This window comes from Myotis brandtii, unplaced genomic scaffold, assembly GCF_000412655.1.
Source record: "Myotis brandtii unplaced genomic scaffold, ASM41265v1 scaffold516, whole genome shotgun sequence".
Taxonomy (NCBI): domain Eukaryota; kingdom Metazoa; phylum Chordata; class Mammalia; order Chiroptera; family Vespertilionidae; genus Myotis; species Myotis brandtii.
In genome coordinates, this window is record NW_005369676.1 from 252,418 (window position 1) to 265,733 (window position 13,316).

At 43.7% G+C, this 13,316-nt stretch overlaps 1 pseudogene; it reads right to left on the reverse strand.

Annotated features, from left to right (window-relative positions):
* Window positions 1-9,343: 9,343 nt before the first annotated feature.
* On the reverse strand, window positions 9,344-10,575 carry LOC102253728 (annotated as a pseudogene).
* Between the last annotated feature and the right edge of the window lie 2,741 nt (window positions 10,576-13,316).

The window sequence follows — 13,316 nt, forward strand, 5'->3', positions numbered from 1 at the left end:
GGAACAAGCATAGAATAGACTGTTGAACCTCAGAGGGAAGGCAAGAAAGGGTGGGTTGGAAGAGATCAACCAATGAACTTGTATGCATATATGCATAATCCATGGACACAGACAATAGGGTGGTAAAGTCCTGTGGTGTCTGTGTGTGTGTGGAGAGGGGAGGAGCTGGCTAGGAGAGGTCATAGGAGAAAAACGGGACTTACGTAATACGTTCAAAAATAAAGATTTTTTAAAAATACAGCTGAATTGTAAAAATTTCATCAAAGGATAAACAAACAAGCCTTTTGACCCATATAATGTCATGAATAATGTTAGATATCAATACACATAAAACATGCTGAACTGAACCTATTTGTAAATCATTATTAAAAACATGAGTTGGGGAAAGAATAATTCTTCAGTTCTAATAAGAAAAAATTAAATTTTGACTACCTTGAAAATATGATTATTTTGAAACGGCCCTGGTGAGGTCGGGACGGCCCCGGTGAGGTTGAAACGGCCCCGGTGAGGTAGGGACGGCCCCTGATTATTAAAAAGTTTTTAAATTGAACATTTTTCTGTTGAATAAGTTGTTTTATACCAGATATTTTTCCTCAAACTCAGCTTGGAAAAATATTGTTTTTAATAAAATGAACTTAAATTCTGTAGAAAGCTATAAGACTTAAGCCTGTTGTGATAAAAAGTCATATTTCCAAGCCAATATTTAGGAAAAATCTAAAAAAATAATAATTTCAACATGCAAGTGCAGAATGCCTGCTGGGATAAAAAAAATGAAATAAAGCTTTCAAGCAACTTTTGAGTAAAAAATTAGGTGAAAAATAATTTTTTTAATGGAAAAAATGAAACGTAAGCATGTTGTAATGAATATGCATTTTCAACTAGTTTTGAGGAAATATCTTGGAAAAAATAATATTTGAAATGAAAATATTTGTAATTTAATCCTGTTGTGTTTTCCAAACTAGTTTTTGAGAGAAATTTTAGTATAAAACACATTTTTATCAGAAAAAAAGTGCAGAATTTAAGCAATATGATTGCAACAAAGGATACAGACAAACTCAAGGGAGAAACTCTGAAAAAGAAGAAATTGTCCCAAATATGCCCATTTTATACCATACTTTCTCCTTCACCTCCCTTAGCCTCTCTTAGTAATCAGGCATGAAATGCAGGCTGCCCTAGATGAGGTAGTTCCCTTAGTTGGGGCTATTCACTGGAAGTGCCTGAGCTGTGAGCTGTAGGCAGCCTTGGAAACGAGTACCTGGATCCTATATGGGGAATCTGGGCAAGTGTTTGGCAACACCATTGGCAAGAAGCATCAGCAATAAATTTAGGAGAAGATGTGGGACCAACTTAATTGAGAACTTTAATCAAAGCTTAACATCTCACCAACTCAAGAACATATGTCTTAATAAAGATTCAAGTTCTCAAAATGGCATCAGGGAAAGAGTGTTTGAAAATATTTAAACAAAAAAAAAGGAAGGGAAACTCTGACAAATGTCAAGCCCACATGCTGTTGAAATACAAGTGATGACTTCAGATAATAAAAGCAAGTTAAATCACAACTTCAGAAGAGAAAATCTGGATTGCCCTGATGCATTTGTTCTGGAATTGTACAGGATATGGATGGAATACTTCTTATTTTCCTGTATTTGAGGCCACAAATCTGAGTCCATGCTGAGTCCAAGAAAGCATCACATAAGACACAATGGGGCTAAACACCCCCCCCCCAAAAATTCACTACCTATCCCTCTCTTAGTCTACAAATGCAAACCTGGCAATCAAAGAAACCACTGGAAAGAAATGTAAATGGAATTCAGTATTCATGATGAGTTTTTCCCTCCTTGCCTATGCTTCCCATGTCAAGTCAATCAAGGAGTTAGTCAGGAGAATCATCCTACTTGATCATCAGAGGGATATTAGAATTTCATTCCCTTGTTTGGCAAGGGTCCTACTCATCTCTCCTCTGTATGCTACTTGAGAATAACACAAGAGCCTTAGGATAAGGTGGCCAGATAAAATATGGGATGCATGGAACTTATTTATGCTAAAAATTATTCATTGTTTATCTGAAATTAAAATTTAACTGTATGTAATGTGTTTTTATTTATTAAATCTTCCAATCCTATTTAAAAGAAATAGCAGAGCAGAGGGACAGTGGGCAATAGGCACAAGTAAATGTAGCCAGACTTGAGCCACCTTGCAGGTATTCATCAACATTTCACTGACAGTGAGGAGAAGTCAACAATAAGCACTTATAGAGTAGACTATGGGGAGGAAGGATTGTATAGAGGGTATCAGAAAAGACCAAAAAACCTTGGAAAGCTACAAAAGGTTCTACAAAGAACTCACCCTCACATATGTCCCAGAGGAGAGCCATTATATGAATACTTGTCCAACATTTAGTCAAAGCCAGAGAAGCAGTAATGTCAGAGAGGAAAAAGGTACCAGTCAGGTATGAGATGCTGGTGTCCTTCCATGTTTCTCCACCCCTCCCCAACCTACTCTGGGAGACAGGAACCTAAAATGGTAGGGGTGGAGTGAGGAATGAAGGTCATGCAAGTCTCCTGAGCCACACCAAAAAGGGGAAAGAAAGAAGAGAAGAAATAAATATTAAATTACATGTCAGATTGTAATTTTAAACTCGATCAAACTATATTAATGATCTGTTGCTGCAAAACAGAGTTAGTGGATTAAAAAACATATTTATTATCTCATGGTGTATGTGAGGCAGGAATCTGGGTACAGCTTAAATGGGCCCTCTGTTTCAGGCTACAATCAAGGTGAAGGCTGGGCCTACAATCATCTTGAGACTCAACTGGGGAAGAATCTAATTACAAGTTCACTGACATGGTTGTTGGAAGGATTCAGTCCCTTGTATACTCTTAGACTGAAGGCCTCAGCTTCTTCATGGCTATTGGCCATTTCCTTGCCACATGGGCCTCTCTAACATGAGAGCCATGTTCAGAGCTTCCTACCACAGGCTGCATTGACTTAATAACTGAAAGTAATCATAAAGCTATATTGCTGCCACAAATCTCATTTATGAATGGGAAGAGATTGAACAGAGCATATAACTAAAAGAGGTATTGAAGACAAATCAAATTCTATATTTGTACCCACCAACTTCAAACAGTTCTATAATCTGGATAAAAGTATTTACCTTCTAAAGTTGGCAATGGTTATGTAGTAAGGAAGGGGGACAGTGTGGTACAGAGGAGAGAACTCATTCTTTGGAGAGCATCAGAACCAGGTCTGAAGCCCAGCCTTATCACTACTAGCAACTTTGGGTGGTGAATTATAACATCTTTTAAATGAAATCTTCTCACTTATCAAGGTTGTGATAAGTATTACAGATAATATATGTGTTCATGTACAGGTTTGACCTGTACATAGTGACTACCCTTACCATTATCATTATCATTACCATTATCATTACCATTACCATTACATAATCCTCCACATCCTATCCACCCAAGGTTAGTGACCAGCAGAACCCAAATTGTTCTCATCTCTATTTTAAAGCATGAAGATGACAGAAGTCATAGCAGTCATTTGTGCATAATCAAGCACATATTTCTAGATTGTACCTGAATTTTGTCCTAGATGTATAATTTTGCTACTGCTCAGTGGCTTGTAATTTCATAACGAGTGAAAAATCCCATCTGTTGACACCTGGGTAGAGCTCTGTGTGAAGTGGGACATTGCTGGTGTGTATCCTATATAATGTGTCACAGGGTCAAGGTATTAGGGAAGAATCAAGCACAGCATAAACACATAGATCTTTTCCCCACACCAGCAAGAGCTTCACCCCTGAAGCAACATCACAGCACTCTTTTCCCCATAGTTGAGACAAAAGCTGGCCAAAGAAAAAGAAAAAGATTTTTCTCCCCTGCCAAACATATTTTTAGGCTAATACCATTACCTTCCTCCTCCTTTTTCATCTTCATCACCATCATTATCATCACAATCATTGCCACCACTACCATTTATTGAGGTTTTGCCATGTATATTATGTATCTACTAGAGGCCTGGTGCATGAATCCGTGCACCAGTGGGGTCCCTCAGCCTGGCCTGTGCTCTCTCACAATCCAGTTCCTCGGGGGATGTCGGACTGCTGGTTTTGGCCCTGGCCTGAGGGGATCGGACCGAAACCGGCAGTCCGACATCCCCTGAGGGATGTAGTATTTCACGAAGCAGCAGGTGGCCTGGGAGGAGCCCGAGCCCAGGGTGGGCGCTGTGCCACTCCCACTCATCTCAGCCCTGCTGCACCTGCTGCCTCCACTCGGTAGCGCTGCTGCGGAGGTAGGAGAGGCTCGTGCTGCCGCAGCTTTGCTCGCCAGCTGTGAGCCCAGCGTCTGGTGCCCGTCAGTCAGCTGAGCGGCGCTCCCGCTGTGGGAGCACACTGACCACCAGGGAGCAGCTCCTTCATTGAGTGCCTGCCCCCTGCTGGTCAGTGCGATCATAGCAACTGGTCGACCAGTCATTCGGTCACTTTAGGCTTTTACGTATATAGATTGCTGTGTTAAAATCACCCTAAATTTTTAGCAGATTAACAGTTTAAAACAACAAATACTGATTATCTCTCAGTTTCAGAGGATTCGTAATCCAATAGTAGTTTAGTTTGGTTCTGGCTCAGGGGCTACCACAAAGTTTCGGTCAGTGTGCTGGGGAGGGAGGGAGGCTGCTCAACATCTACTAGCCATCAGGGAAAAACAAATATAAATCACATTGAGATACTGTTCCACACCCACGAAGACAGGTATAATAAAAAAGGCAGATAATAACGAGAGTTAGTGAGCATGTGGAGAAATTGGAACTCTCATACACTGCCACTAGTGTTGTAAATTATACAGTCACTTTGGAAAACCACCTGGCATTTTCTCAAAATTAAACGTAGAGTTTCCATATGATCCAACAATTCCACTCCTAGATATATACTCAAAAGAAATAAAAAACATGTTCATAATGACTTGTACATACACGTTATAACAACATTACAGTAAAATTTCAATATAACAGACTAATTTGGGAGAGGGGGTGTCCATTAAAGCTGAAAGTCTGTTATACAATAAAATAGGTTTTCCAAATGCATATGTTAAAAAGTTGACAAATTAGTTAGTTTACCTCTTTTTACTTATGTAGATACATTTGTAAAATTAAAATTAAGTATGTATGAAAAGTTTAATTTCACAGAAAAGTTTTCTATGTGTATTACTGTAATTTTAAATTTATATTGAATAGGTCTAGTAAATGCGTGCATTCACCAGTCACCTTGATGAGGCGTGGCTTAAAGCACTTCAGAACATCTGCTGGTGGGTGTTAAAACTGCTGCAGAAAGTCACACCACAGGACAACAGTACTAATTACCAGCCTCAATGCAGTGTGATCACGTGCTAATCATTCATTGAACACTGTTTACCAGTGACTCCTGGATTTAAATATGTAAATTATAGTTGTAGATATGTAATATTTATGTTGACAAAATTACTACAGTGTTTTCCCAACATATGGCCTATTCACTAAAATTTGTTAAAAATAAGAGTGAATTAATAAAAAATAACCTGTTTAATTATAAGCAACTCTTGGTTAAAAGCATTTTAAAATGACAGAGTGTTAATTTTCACATATGACATATAGCCGGAAACTTTGTCCATTAAATCCAAAGTCCATTAAATAGAGGTCCACAAAATCGAAGTTTTGCTGTATTTAAAATACCCAAAATGTGAAAGCAAATTAAATGTCCATCAACTAACAGAATGTGGCATATGAGTAAAATAAAATATTATTGGAAATAAAATGAAATGAAGTACTAATAATACCTGCTACAACATGGATTAACCTTGAAAACATTATGCTAAGTGAAAGAAGCCAATCATAACCAACCACATATTATATTTATATGAAAGGTTCAGAACAGTCAAATATAAAGACACAGAAAGTAGATAAGTGGTTGTATTAAAGTAGCCAGTTAGTTAGATATTAACAAAGAGAAGGGAGCCAGACATCTGATTAAGCTGGATTAACTAGGAAAGGACAGTTTCACATTCACTCCAGGCATCCAAGTAGGCAGGAAAGATGCTTTTCAGTCACCCCAGGGAGTATCTGACACTGTTCCACCAGATAAATGAGGAGGGAGAAATTTGAAAGGGAAATTCTTTTCATGGCATGCATGTGCAATAGAAGCCAAATGACAAAGCAGAACTATGAGGCATGCACAGTAGGAGCCAAGCCTGTGAAGGGACTAGCCTTGGAAAATCTGGGGAAATGGTCAGATAGGATAAGGGCCGAAACCCCAAAAGATCCAGGAAATGGATTGGATAGTGGGAGGGCACCAGCACAGGCCTGAGAAAATAAAGGAAAGAAAGCCTGCTTTTCCCCAAAAGCCAAGAAAATACATAGATGTAGAACAAAGTCTCACCTCTGTGGCAGCTGTGTGGAGAGAAGCGCAGGCCAATCATGGTCTGGGTACTGTAGGGAGCAGCTCTAGGGTCAAGCCTCGGGCTGACCTGTGGCAGGGCCACAAACAAGTCCCAGCCTGGAGGACAGAGCTCTCCTAGCATAATTAAGTCTGACCTTGTAGGACTCCCTAATTCCTTGCTAAGTAGCTAATGGGCTGTGGGAGGTGCAGCAAGTGTTGCCAAAACAAGAACATTTGTGTACATGTTAATCTATCCTTGTTTTAATCAGACTATAAAATAAAGCATCGGCTTGCAGGCTGGGTCTTTTGTGTCCTCATCCAGGCACAGGAGATCCACCGAGCCCCAGCTGTATTCTCTTGTCTGACTTTTCTTCAATCCTTCACCACCCCTCCTCAGGTTCACCCTTGGACGTGCTGGCGTGGCACAGGGTACCATTGAGCCTTGGCAGCAGACGTGCAGATGGGGAAATGAGGCACAGAGAAGTTAAGTAACTTGCCCAAGGTTGTACAGCTAAAAACTGTAATGCCAGCCTGGAGCAGAGACTGAGCTGGTTATGGCACTACAGCTCTGGACCCTGACCCTCCTGGCCTCCATGGGCACAAGTGTGGGCCTGCAGACCCAGAAGCTGGACTTCTGAAGTGAGATAGAGCTGAACCACCTGGCTGTGGATGAGACATTGGGCAAGGTATAGGGGGGCAGTGAATGCACTCTACCAGCTGAGTGCTGCTGAGCTGCCTCATTGAGTGCAGCAGCTTCTTCAAGGGCATCTGTGCCCTGTGCATCCCTTTGGAGCATGCCTTCTATGGGGCACATATGTTTTGTCTTCTTTACTCCTAAATTCTGAAGGTCCCCATGAGACTTGCAACAAAGGGAGAAGCGAGCAACCGCAGAGGATTCTCCTTTTGCCTCTGTCCAAGCAGTCTGCCCCTTCTCTGCCTCTCTGAGGGTCTACTATCTCTTTCATTCTAACATATATATTGCCACTGTCACTTAAAATCCTCTTATGTGTGTTCCTGAATTTCCTTTCCAGCAACACAAAAAGAACCTATTTCCTTCAGTACCAGTTTCCTAGAGCTTGATGAACTTAGAGCAAAGTGAGGAGTGACTGCTAATGAGTACAGGATTTCATTTCAGGGCAATGAAAATGTCCTAAAATTATATAATGTTAGTGGTTGCACAACTGTGAATATACTAAAAACCATTGACTTGTACATTTTTAATGGGTAAATTATATGTGAATTATATTTCAGTAAAGCTGTTACAAAATTTTTTAAAGAAAGATCAGTGTGATGCTGAAATAAAATAAAATAATATAGTACATATTGGTATGTACTATAATCAATTTTATGAAATACAATTCAATTTTATGAAATATGCAAACCACTATCCATAAAATTATGGAAATTCACAGTGCATAGCAATAAAATAAGTCAACCTATAACTCTACGTAGGTATTTTGATGTGTGCTATGGATGCCTAATAAATAAAGAAAAGGTTAATAACATTTTCCTTCCGTGTATGCATTTATTCAATTTTATAAGTGAAGGAGAGCAATCTAGTTGCATAAAATTAAAATCTTAATTATTCAGCTCTAGGCTATATTTTATAAAGAAGCTTCATAAACACATCCTGTGATCAGAAACTATAGAAATCCTGAGAGAATATCAAACACAAATGAGTTGCCAGAGGATGTTTCCATACAGATTTAAGATTACCCTTTTAAGGTTAACAAATGATTTATTTATAATCACAGACTCTTTGTGATGAAAAGGCTAAAGCATATTTCAGCTCTATAAAGTTTCTGAAAATTTTAGCTTTGTTCTACTATCTCAGAAATAAAAATAATTATTTGAGAGACTGTACCTTATAAGATGAGACTCCAAGATGAATTCATTCGTATTCTAATAATGAGATAAAAACATACCAGGTATCTCTAGTCAATGAGCATCTGGAAAATATCCAACCCCAAAGAAACAGAAAATTCTGCTCAGTGACAACACATTATTTAACTCACCAGGGCAATTTAAGATGACACAATGTGACAAATCTATGCAAGGAAATTTGTCAGGTGAAAGCATTTCTTCCTTAAGAAATTTTTGCCAGCAGTGCAGACAGAAAAAAAAAAATGTCAAATTGTGAGCATGCTTAGAGAATTTCTCTGACTGATTTTGTAACTATGTGCAAATTAGTTCCCTTCTACAGCTTATGGAGGCAGTTTCCAAAGGTTTCAAACCATAGGTATGTCTTGATGAGATAAGGCAGCTGATTTTAATTTTATTACATACTAGAGGCCCGGTGCATGAAATTTGTGAACTGGAGGGGTGTCCCTCAGCCCAGCCTGCACCGTCTCCAATCTGGGACCCCTCGGGGGATGTCCAACTGCTGGTTTAGGCCCGATCCCGGTTTAGGCCCGATCCCTGTGGTATCGGGCCTAAACTGAAAGTCGGACATGCCTCTTGCAATGTTGTTGCTGCTGCTGCTCCATGGCATCTCTACTGTGGTTCATACTCGCCACGCTGAGGTTGCGCCCAGGTTCATGATGTTCAAGGCCTGGCCCTGGAGGTTCAGGCCTCCCATTGCTTGCTGCTGCGGAGGGACAGCAGGTCGTGACCTGCTGGCTTGCATGGCGTTCAGATTCAGCAGGCTGGGCTAAAGCTGAAGGCTGGGCTGGGTGGCCACTTACTTGGCCGTGTGCTATTTTTTTTTAATATATTTTATTGATTTTTTACAGAGAGGAAGGAAGAGGCATAGAGAGTTAGAAACATTGATGAGAGAGAAACATCGATCAGCTGCCTCCTACACACTCCCTACTGGGTATGTGCCCGCAACAAAGGTACATGCCCTTGACCAGAATCGACCCTGAGACCCTTGAGCCCGCAGGCCGATGCTCTATCCACTGAGCCAAACCGGTTAGGGCAGGCTGTGTGCTATTTGATGAGAGCTGCCATCAGCGGAGGGTTTGACTTGAGGATATTGAGCACGTGCCGCTGCTGGGGGAGCTGGGAGACTTCAGGGTCCGCAGCAGGTCCTGCAGGGCACCTGGAGAGATGCTCTGAGGTGGCTGCATCTTGGGTCTGCATAGACATCATGGATCTGGGCATGCCTCACATTGGCTGTTGCTGGGGGATGGGTGCCAGCTGCCACTGCCGGGGGTTGGAGGGGCAGAATAACAGGCCCACTGACCTGGTTGGGTCACATTCAGGCCCATGGGGGCCATCTGGTTCTCGGGGGTCACTGTGCCTCAAGGGCATACCATTGTTGGTGCTCACCCAGTACAAGTGCTGCTGCTGCGCCTCAAGTACAATCTTCCGAGCATCTCCACTGCTGCAGGTGGGCCTGGGTGGAGGGCGGTGGGGTTGGCACCTGGTTAGTGGGCTTCCCAGTGCAAACTGGTGGGGGGCTGAGTTCTGGCCACACTGGAGAAGCCGGCTAGTAACATGCTCACAGGCGAGGTCTGGGGCAGAGTTGGGGGGCTGTGGTGTCCAGGGTGTGCTGGGATGCAGTGTGTGGGGCCGGGGTGGTGTTGAAGGAGGGGAAGGCAGACTCGGCTGAGGCACGGTGCGGGTGTTGATGGTGGCATTTGCTCGCACATGAGCTACGCGTGCTGCCAGTGGTGCTGTGTCTTCTGCTGGCAGAGCTTCTGCTTGATGTTGAGGTTGTAGGGAATGGGGCATGTGTTTCCTTGGCAGTGTTTGGCATGGTAGCAACAAAGGGCCATGAACTGCTTGCACACTCCGCAATCTCCATTGGTCTTGCGCTGGTAGCCCTTGGTGTGCTGCACAACCCACATCATCTTCTGGCAGGACAGCTGCGGGCATTTGGCATCACGGACCTGGCGGGCATGCCTCAGGGACTGGATGCAGCACTGGATGGCCTGGCGTCGCCACTCCTGGAGGCTCCTGAACTGTGGCTCACCCACCACCTCTGTGGGAGCAAGGCAGCCCCTCCACCTCAGCTCTGGCTCCCGCAGCCCTGCCTCCTCCTCTCCGGTGGTGGCCTGCCTCCTCCACTTCCACTTCCCCACCTTCTCCACTCCGGCTCCATGGCAACCCCACCTCCTCCGCTCCTGCTCCCCCGGCGCTTGGGCTGCGGAAACCCCTGACAGAAGCCGCGTGAAAGGGCCGCAGCCATGGGGCTGCAGGAACCCTGGCGGAAGCATGTGGAGCAGCCACTGGCCCCACCCCCGCTGCCCTACCCCCGCTCTGTGGCTGCCATCTTGTGATCACTTTACAGAGTGAGGGTTAATTTGCATATTATCTCTTTATTATATAGGATAACATCATATCCTGTCTAATAAAAGGGTAATATGCAAAATAACCATCAGTCTGACACAAAGATGGCAGCGCCCATAGCCACAAGATGGTGGTGCCCAGTCCCATCAGCCCTGCCGCTGGAGTGTCCAGTCCTGTCAGCCTGGCCGGGGAGAGCAGTGACCAGGAGCAAGGATTTGGTGGCTCCACTGACTCCAGAGCTCCTGGCAAGTGTCTAAACAATAGGATGGATGGCAGTCCAGTCTCCTTTGGCTGCGGGAAGGTGGATTGCTGTTGTGACTGGAGTTGTTCGCTTGGGCTGCCTGGCACTGAGCACAGCCGAACAAAAACCAGGCCAGCGCCTCCAGAGCTGCTGTTGGGTTTCGGATGCTCCCCTTTCTCTCAGCACTCCTGCCCGCCCCTGCGCCCGGGAGCCATGATGCTCCCATCACTCACTGCTGCCTTTTTTTTAAAATCACCGTCTGTGGCAGCCTCTGCGGCCGCCACCACCACCACCACCACCACCACCACCTCCACCACCTCCACCAGCCTGTGCGGTTCGTACACTCCCCAAATAACCCCAAGTCAGAAGTTAAACTGGCGCCACTGGCCTCATACACGAAGCCGAGCCCCCACCCTCAGCCCCGCCTCGCACTACCAGCCCGGCCCACTGGCTGAACACAGGGAGCCCATACCTCACCCGGAGAGGTAGGGCCACAGCCCAGCGCCAGGCGGAGGCGGCTGGCTGGTGGTGCGTTCCCATGCACCAGGACTAGAGCCTTCGCTCCCACGAGCAGCAAAGTTTTCCAGACGAACCAGGTTCCTGGGCCCCTGCCCCCAGTTCCAGGTCCCCAGAGGTGACCCAGGCTCGGAGATGGTGGCTCCCAGTGGGGGAATGGGGAGAGGGTTGCTTGGAAAGCAGAGTAAACAGCGCCGCCAGCGGTGCTTCTGCTGCAGCTTTTGCCACAGGATCCTAAGGGGGTGCTCCATGTTTGCAGCGCAACAACACAGAGAGAGCATGATTTTTAAAAATTGTTTTTAAATCCTACCAAAATAGATCTGCCTGCGCTCACAGACACACACACGTGTATTTTGGGGAGCTTAAAAGTTCAGAGTTTTTGCAAATAGGAAAACGGTGTTTTTCAACCTTCTATCCAGCCTTCCCATGTCTGAAACACCCCCTTCTGTTTAACCCTTTCCTTATAATCACACACTTGGCAATACCATGCTCAGTTGATGTCTTGAATATGTAATATGCTCACAAAACTCTAAGGGCTTGAGTATGTGTGTGATTTTAATTACGAGGGAAAAAATAAATTGCTAGCAAGCACATTGTACCAGAAGGAAGTTATGGATATTTCCCCCCCGGAGATGGTGGCTCCCAGTGGGGGAATGGGGAGAGGGTTGCTTGGAAAGCAGAGTAAACAGCGCCGCCAGCGGTGCTTCTGCTGCAGCTTTTGCCACAGGATCCTAAGGGGGTGCTCCATGTTTGCAGCGCAACAACACAGAGAGAGCATGATTTTTAAAAATTGTTTTTAAATCCTACCAAAATAGATCTGCCTGCGCTCACAGACACACACACGTGTATTTTGGGGAGCTTAAAAGTTCAGAGTTTTTGCAAATAGGAAAACGGTGTTTTTCAACCTTCTATCCAGCCTTCTCACGTCTGAAACACCCCCTTCCGTAACCCTTTCCTTATAATCACACACTTGACAATACCATGCTCAGTTGATGTCTTGAATATGTAATATGCTCACAAAACTCTAAGGGCTTGAGTATGTGTGTGATTTTAATTATGAGGGGAAAAAATAAATTCCTAGCAAGCACATTGTACCAGAAGGAAGTTATGGATATTTTTCCCCACGATGTCTTGGAAGAGAATTTCCTGGTTTCTTTTTGTCTTTCTAATGTGATGCATGTCTGGTAACTGCTGCCACCCTCCAGCTCCCCCACCCCCTGCCCCCAACTAAACCAATGTTGCTATTGGTTTGTTAACATATAAATCCATCAATAACTTTGCATGAATTTAAATGCCTCACCTAACTCTTCTTTGTCCCATTTCCATCAGGGCTGTCAGGGGAATTTGTGCAAGCCCCCAGCCTAATGCCAATTTCACGGTGTGATAATTATTTGTATAATTATCTGTCACCCATTTGAAAGAAATAGGATCTGTCCAATTTTCCTTTTTATGTACAACATTTAACAATAGGCTGCACACATAGTAGGAATTCTGAAACTGACTGATTTCTTTAACACAATAATATACTCAATCTGAAGTTTCTCCATTATCCCCATTAACATTTTTCCTACTTAAGTTTTTCAAAATGTCTCCCCCCTCTACCCCACTCCATGCCCCCTCCCTTAAGTTTAAAATGTCTCCCCCCTCTACCCCACTCCATGCCCCCTCCTCAGACCTTCACTGAATATAGTCTGTGTCCATGCAAAATGTCTTTTCATAATGGCTACCTCTACCTATGTCATTTTGCTTGCCCTCGAAAACTTTTAGGGCATTTTGAGGACATTTCCAAAGACAAGGTACTCTTAGGATACTCATTTTAATGCCATAGATTTACATTGCTTGGTTCTTTTAAAGAATTCTAGACATTTATTAACTCTCATTTACCCTTCTAGATTTTAGCTTAAAGTTCTT